Raw genomic sequence first — 7331 nt, 5'->3', positions numbered from 1 at the left:
TGTGCCGCAGTTGTTAATGTATTCTGAATGAACTGAGTGTGTAAGCTGATGAATTCTCTGTTACGTGTATGTAAGCACATGCAATTCCCCATTTATCTTTTGTCAAACCACAGATTAGACTGTGGCATCGGCCAGGGGAATGAGTCAGCCACAGAGGCTTTTCCCTGCTGACCAGACAACAGACGTGGCCCAGACTTGCTTCATGTGAGCAAACATGCACGCAGACAAAGCTGCGCTTGTGGGAGAGGCAGTTAAACCATCATGGATGTCGCGTTCCCCTGAATCCGACTTTCATAGGAATGCAGAGTTCCTTGTTTGGTTACTGGACTGTGAGGACACAAGCAAGATTTACTGAAGACAGTTACATCCCTGCAAAGAATGGCATGAAGTCAAAGGTCAGAAGAGAAAGCTAACCCTAAATTCTGGCCCTACATTTTTGTGTCAGCAACTAAAGACTCTGTGACAGACAAAACAAAGAGCAATGTCACACAGTGTAAATCTGGATACCAAAACAAAATTGTTTTTCTTCTCTTTCTGTGTAAAAAAAAACCACTCACCTACTGAAACAGAGGCTCTCTATAATTGTCTCTTTTATTGAACCCCCTCCCCTAAAATCTCCTTGTTAATGTTTTAGGTTTAGTTATAGGAATAAGCCCGTCCAATAACTCAAAAGTTGGATGAAGAGCTACATTTTTTTACAAGCTAAGCAGACCTCACATGCACAGTCACAGGGCCCCGAGACACCTGTGCAACATCCTGATAAAACAAGTCTTAAAATTAATGTTTCCATGAAGCTCTGTCAAGAGAAAATTACTCATTTAAGTGAGAAAAGAAGGCTCTCCACTCTTAAAGAAGTTAATACAATCACTAGAGCTTGTGTTCAAGCTCCCCATGGCTCCCCCATAGTTCACAACCTGACTAATGAATTTTGTCCCGTTTGTTACTTTGAAGACATTTTGAGCTGTAACATATAAATTATACTTCGGAATCCATAATCATGGTGACATTACCCTTTTTGTAGAAGTAGGACTTTAGTAGCAAAGTATTTGACAATTTAGGCATGATATTATCAGTCATTTAAACTGGCAATTGAAACTATGATATCATGCAAGCTTACAATATAAATAATAACAGCTGAAACTACAAAGCGACTTGTCCAAAGTTATTTTTTGAGATCGTTTATGGTTTGGCTCTGTGGCTGATGACTCCCCTAGCGAGATGTTTTTTGGCATCCAATTTCATGTCAAACCATTTCTTTTTTATTTCTGTGACGTTGCGCGCAACAGTCCAGACGGTGTTCACAGCACCGTCATTTTTTCACATTCTTTGGCTTTCTTGGGACCTTTAATTCCACCACTTACACTACTTAATAATATGTTTCTCTTGATCTATTTCTGAGTGCGGGACCTGAATCTTAGAGCTAGTAAAGTTCTTCTTCTTAGTCTTTAGTGGCATTTTCATGAATGGAGCTTCTCTACAACTTGCCGGACACTGGACCTTATATGGCATTTTGAGGGCATCAATTATGCTAATTTACTATTCTTGGGAATGTGTGTTCATTTAGAACAGGTGGGATTCATCATGTTTATGCACGTCATTTACAATTCGAGTATTTGGTGAATCTGACATGGCACACTCATACCGGTCCACCTCACGAATAAAGTAAGAAATTTAAGATAAGAATAAGAAAATGTTCTTGCTTCAGGCCTAATGATGTCTTCTGATGTCTTCTTCTCCTCTTTTATTGGCATAATTTCCTAATGATACCAATAAAAGAGGCAAGTAACTACCAACAGCTGAGATACAGCTTGCGTTTAGAACAGGGCTACATCTGCTCTGGTGATAAATTATGCCAGAAAAGGACTTTACCTAAGTCTGTATTGCTGTGTTTATCGCTGCTTTTTCTGTAGTGGTTGTTTTGATCAGTGTAAGAAGCTGAACTTTATACAGATTTTGTCCTTCATCCTTATTCATACGTCATTCATGCACTGTCAACAAAATAGATACACTATTCTTGTGTAATTTAATCGTTTTATCAAACTATAACTTTCAGTTCACATACATGTATGTATATATTTACAAGTTTATGTATTTTGTAAGAAAAAAGAGAAAGTCACTGGTTTAAAGCAAATATCAGAAATATGCAAACAACAAAAATTGGGAGATGGAATGATGTTTGTTTTCCACAAGCTGCCATGGCTATTGTGAAACACTAGGACACATTTTGTTCCATTTAAACTCTGTACAACAAAAAAACACTAATACTGAAGGAAAAATCCCTGTGGTTATTTCTTCATACTGTAACATTTTTATGTGTTGACACAAGCACAATTATTTTACAATGTTTATTTTCTTTAATTAAACTCACACATAAAAACAGAGACTCATAAAAAAAACAGCTTTAATGTGTCCTCTCATGTACAATTTACAGCATTTCAAAAACAGACATTTTACTAGTTTGCTGTTTTTCTCAGGAAAAGCAGTTAAATTATCAGTCCACCCATTCAAGTAGAGCAACAGAGAACCAGAAATAACTGTGGATGCAAAAAAAACCCATCAGATCCAGGAAGTTATAATATTATAAACGATTACACATATGATGATCAATGACTGCTGTCATGGAGCACTGATTTGCGAGGATTTGTGTTTCTATTTATCTGAAACTTTTGTTCCAGACAAATTCACTCCACTCCACTCCACTTCAAGTGTGGAGCAGTGAGCCCAGTCTGGCAGCTGACAGTTGGACATACTAATCCCAGCGCATGAAAGAGGCCTGACAGTTCACTGAGGGAGAGGCCCGCACCAGTTTGTTTACAGCTTGATAATCTGGAGCAGGAATCTTGATTGTGTGCTGGCAGAACATCAGCGGCCGTGCCGTGACTGTCGGGCCACACGGCAATTACACTGGCCCCTTATCTGTATGAATAGCAGGTCTGTGAGTGCAGTACAGCAGGCCTAATGACAGATGGACATACAAAGTATGGTTACAAAAAAACACCGGTATAAAGTACCATAAAGCCTTCCTTCATTAATCTCAGTCATGGTATTAGCATGGGGCTGGAGTGGAATTGGTTTGGGTTAAGTAAGTGATGCTAATCACTAAGTCACTAATAACATGATGATTTTCTGAGCTTTCCATTTTCATAGTCTGATGGTGGTAAAAACTGATCTTTGATATTGTAGCAGAATATACTCATATTGAAAGACGTAACACGGAGGTTTAAAAATGAATGTATTGGTGGTAATTCCTTTTCAACAACACAAACCTGTAAGACACACTTTACTTAAAGGGGAATGGATCATGCATAGTTTCCCCCTCCCCATGAGCCCATTCCTGCTGCCCCTCTGCTGACCTCCACTGGATCTGGAGGAAATGTAAACAAACAGTAGTAACTGAATTTTAACTTATTTTTCTTGTTCTTTACTCAAAATGAAAATGTATCTGTTTTCAGATAAGTAAATCTGTAGCAATCAGATAAAACATCTTAAGCCTAACTCAAGTCTGAATATGCAAACTGCACAGACATTTGTGGGCTGATCTGATGCCATCCCGAGGAGGAAGTAGAGACAATATTGCAAAGCATTCAGAGCAGGCTGTAGCCCTGACTTTTGACTCAAGGAGTGTGTTTATGTTGTCCTCAAGTTTTGGACCTTTGACCATTTTTAACATAGTGATCTGACATCATATCAGTACAAAACATAACAGATAATAACAAAAGCATGAAATGCCCCCTTAAAATCAACAATAATAGGTTTATGGCCACCTGGGATAGCAGGTGCAAGCTGTAAACACAACAGCGACTTATTGATAACTTTTGATAATAGTTAATATGGTTTAAATACAGAAACAGAGCAACATTAGCATTCATATGTAGTGGTGTTTCAGCAAGTCCGTTCTGACTTTCTATTTGCTCTGTTTTGGTCTCCACCAACTCCTGAAGGAAATACCTGGTTTATCAGCTGCTTTAATGCTCTGAAGAGCCAGATGGTAACCATCCAGTTGCTGACTCTGCAGATGAAAACCAAAAGACGCTGAAAGGCTATATAGGGCTGAGGGGAACTGGCTTAGTATACATAAACACTTACTCAGTTGTCAAATGCTCATGTTTCTGTTGGCATCAGTTTTCTCTCAGCTCATGTTTGAAGACAGATTCAAGTTCATGTTGTGTCATGGTAGTGTAACCACTGCTTCAGCTTATTATAAAAGACTTACTGAGGCCATATAACTGTAACAACTCAGGATAATTTATTTAGGGGGTCTGGGAGCACTTTATGGCCGACATCCAGTTATTTTATACATTGGACGGGAGCATAGCTATCCTTATTTTACTTAAGATAGAGTACCATTAACCTCTTTCCTTACGTACCTTATGAAATGAAAAAATACAAAAAAAAAGGTATAAATCTCAAATAAATTGAACTTCGGTTTCGTAACAAATCAGTATTTCCGAATAATTGGCTCTATAAAGGTTCAACCTGGAAATGTATTGTGTTGTTGTGTTGAAAAAACAAAACAAAAAGTGTCTCTTTAGTAGGATTCCAAAGGGATCCTTTAATTGTTTTTAATTGGGAAATTAAATACTGAAAGTTATCCAGTAGGTTATGTAGCAGCAGCTGTCCAGTAACAAAGCACAAGCAGTCCCTCTTCATCCGAAGTCCACCTCAGTACTTACGGGAAAATATCACATAACTAGCCATCATAGGCTTACCCTACCACAGCTACAATCATGAGTCCTTTTTGAGCTCAATAATAAACTTGTGCTCTAAGTTTAACACACAATACAAGCTATGAGTAGTAGTTACCTGGATGTAACTCCACTTCTATGAGTACATGTGATTTACCCTACAAAGCTCTGCCTCACCACAGCCCAGTAGAAGGGTAGCATCTGCACAGTCCCCTCCTCCTGTAAAACCCAGCACTAGCATTGCTCATTTCCCTTTGAAACTCTGTAACAAACAATTGGGGCCAGCTGGGCTTGTGGTTAGAGGAATCCACACATACTAGAACACAGAACTGGAGTTACATGCAGGTGACTACACGCACTATGTTGTTCTGTCCTCTAATGGGCTTTGCTAGTCGTTACAATGAAAGGTGAAGGCCGTTAGGGATAAGAAGAGCTTAGCTGGACATGAACCAACATAGTGGACTGTAAACATCCAGCAATAAGATGGACTTTATCATAAAACACTACGGCCTGCAGACAACGTCTCTTCGGATTGTGCACCAGGCTCTGAATGACGCACTGAACCAGCTCAGAGAAGCTTCATTGAATGAATTACAAAATTGTATCAACTAATCTTCAGAGAAATTAAACACCAACAATGATAACAATTTGGTGGGGAAGCCCTCGACTAAGTAAGTGATACAGGACAATAAAGGGATCACTTAAGGCTGAGGAGTAGCAGGTTTATGTGCGATGTTGGATTTTACAAGGGATCCATTCAGTACAATGGTTGACACATTCTTTTAAAGTATTTTCTTTTATATTTTTTTCACTTTTCTTATGTTGTAACACTTAAATTGTCAAAGTTCCACAGTTTAATACAGTCATACATTGTTGTGTACAACATTTTGTGAACAGTAATGGATTCAGTTTATTTGAAATTATGGAACACACATTACAGGACCTGTTTCAGGGCCACACATACACACTGTTACCCAAGAACACGTAAGAGTAAATTATATATACGCATGTGAACTAAATTCCAGGTGGCATTACTGTGCAGAAAATGTGTACTGTGTTTCTCAGAGAAATGACAACATACTATTACGAATAGATATGGCAATTTAATTGATGAGAGATGGTGTGGTTGGTGATTCACCTCTGATTGACTCCCAGCAACCTTATTAAATGTCCCCCACTGCGAATTAGCAGTAATTTCTACTTTAACCCCAGCAGCCCAGGAGTTTGATTAATTAAATACAGAGGAGATCTTCCCTGTATCCTGAACAGATGTTCTGAGTCATGTGCTTACTCGCAACCAAGACTTTAATCAACACCATCTGATGAAGGAAGAGTTGCTGGAGATTCTTGGCCAAACATCATCCACCATGAAGTTCTGCATTTTCCCACCAACAATATATGCTCCGGCTATAAAGTTAATTTCTCTCAAGGGCTTCAGGAAGATGGATGTATTCATGTTTGTAAAAAAGACATTGCCAGATCACCAGATGTGTACACACAGGGATGTAGTTCTTCTGTTCTGTTATTACCATGAGTGCAAATAGTCAACACTTTAAGTATTTGTATGTGTATTTTCTAGATAGAAAGAAAGACAGAAAGCTCCACCTCACCTATTGGATCATAACAGCTTTGACCTCCCATAATGGGGAAAGATAAATGATACGTTCCTATGCCTGTGTTTAAAGTAGGATTGTCTTTCATCTTGTGTTGGGACGCTGCCAGGAAAGATTCTCACTGTGGGGTTTAATGCTCAGAGCTATAAGCCCAAACATGCTTATTTATTTTTACAATTCAAAAGAACCCCCTCCTCTCATCTCCCTCCATATCGCTCACACTCTTTCTTTCCCTCTGTCATTAACTTTATGGGAATTTCCATGGAATTCTGTCGTAATAAAAGCGATTGTGTTGGATAGGGAACCGTTTGTGGGTGTGTGTGTGTGTGATGTTTTTCTTGGTGAAGCAGGGGTTAAATGATCCGTCCTCTCTTACTCTGTGTTTTTCCTTTGAAGTGATGACACAGGAACATCTGGATGCCACTCTCCCAGTGAGTAATATGAAATAATGTAGAATTACTAAAAAGCTTACAAGCAGTTGTGTACTTGAGCTTAGGGAATGTCTGCCAAAAAGATGCTGATTCCAACATTGTTAATGGTTTATTGTCTAATAAATCATCTAATGTCTGTACAGATTTACTTTCTTTCTTTCTTCTAGTTTCTTGTCTTAACACCATCATCCAACTTTTCTCTTCTATGCTCTCTTTTCTCCATATAAAATGGTTACCCTGGCCCCAGAGCCCCACATGTGTAAGGGATATCTCCTCGGTCAGCCTACAGCAGAAGCCTGCTGAGCTGACTGGCTGCTGCCCCAGACACACTGAAGGCAAAGCAGTTAAACAGAGGGAGAAAAAAGAAGGGGAGGAAGGATATGAAAATATCATCAGAGCACTAGAAAGCAGCTTGATTTCAGCTCTTGCAATCCTTATGTAAATACTGTACACATTCTTGAGAGCATACACTCACTCTCACACACAAACACTTCTTGCATCTGTGTAGTGGAGAGATCAACTACAGATCAACCACAGAGCTTAGCTCTCCCCCACTGGCTGTCCTCATTCTGCAATGCTGCAGAGGTGGAAAATCATCAGCT

Source organism: Scomber scombrus, chromosome 5 (assembly GCF_963691925.1).
Source record: "Scomber scombrus chromosome 5, fScoSco1.1, whole genome shotgun sequence".
In the NCBI taxonomy this organism is placed as follows: Eukaryota; Metazoa; Chordata; class Actinopteri; order Scombriformes; family Scombridae; genus Scomber; species Scomber scombrus.
Note: the sequence above shows the minus strand (reverse complement) of the source record.